The following is a 1,132-nucleotide window of genomic DNA, read 5'->3' on the forward strand; positions in this document are numbered from 1 at the left end:
TATTTTCTACAAAAAAAACTTTAATTTTATTTTTTTTGGGGGTGGGGGGTGGTAGGGGGCTGGAGGGAGGGGGGTGGGTCGGGTGAGGGTGGGATAAAAGAATTGAAGTTGAAAAATATTTTTTTAAAATAAGCTTTAAATTTACTTTTTCATCAAATTAACAAAATTTTTTTTTCAACAAAAAAGTTGTAATTTGAAATTGGTGGAAAGTTTTGGAAAATGTTTTCCTTGATTTTTGAAGGGAAATCATTTTCCTTGAATTTGAGGAAAATGAGTTGATTTGGAAAACATTTTCCAAAACATTTAACCCAACCAAACATGAGAAAATTGGAAAACATTTTCCGTTTTCGTTCATACCAAACACACCCGTAGTGGTTCTCATTTTGATTAAAATCTAAACAGATGCAGTGCGTATAAACATATTTTCTCACTTTATAGATAAGAAAGGACTTACTTTTTCGTATTCTGCTGTTGAATCTAAAGGATTATGATGCATAAATCTGTGAGGAACACAGTCATAGACAAGCCTTTTAGAAGATTTATATCCCCGACAAGATATAATCATGAGATTTACTGTATAATCATGTTTCTCTAGTCTTGCTTATTTTAATTTAACACTCACCTGAGATTTACAAAAAGAATTGAGTTAGAATCTTTCACAGCACTACTTATTGGAACCAAGTCGAAGGAAGATGAGACAATTAAATGAAAGGTGTCAATTAAGTTTGGGTTTTGTTTTTGGTGACACTTTGATCAAGAAAGGGTGAAATTCACTTTAAAATGTAATTAAGTAAATTTGGGACCGAATTAACATTTTCAAAACTTCCTAATCTTTCATAAAATACAAAAAAAACACTTTATTTTTCCACTTTTATAATTCTTTCCAAACCATTTAATAAAAAAGTAAAAGAAAATAGAATTTTCTCTTCTTCTTCTCCCAACATTCTCTCTTCTCTTCTTCTTCTTCCTTAGAAAATCCAAAAATCCGACTATCAAAACAAATATTCTCCCCTATTATCTTATCTTCCTCCTCATCTTCGGCCATGACTCTCTCTTCTTTCTGAACTGAAGATTGTGTTCGACTTAAAATAGATAAGTCATTTTTTTGAAAGATTTTACAATTTTCGAACAA

The 1,132-nt window shown here is 30.7% G+C and overlaps 1 long non-coding RNA gene across 1 annotated transcript in view; it reads right to left on the reverse strand.

The window, feature by feature from the left end:
- LOC107062050 (uncharacterized) overlaps positions 1-610 on the reverse strand; it is a 3,176-nt gene extending 2,566 nt beyond the window's left edge. Inside the window, exon 1 of the long non-coding RNA XR_001474392.1 lies at positions 455-610. This is a non-coding gene — a long non-coding RNA (uncharacterized lncRNA). The remainder of the gene's footprint in view (positions 1-454) is intronic.
- Positions 611-1,132: the final 522 nt, after the last annotated feature.

The sequence above is a fragment of the Solanum tuberosum genome, unplaced genomic scaffold (genome assembly GCF_000226075.1).
Source record: "Solanum tuberosum cultivar DM 1-3 516 R44 unplaced genomic scaffold, SolTub_3.0 scf00193, whole genome shotgun sequence".
NCBI lineage: Eukaryota > Viridiplantae > Streptophyta > Magnoliopsida > Solanales > Solanaceae > Solanum > Solanum tuberosum.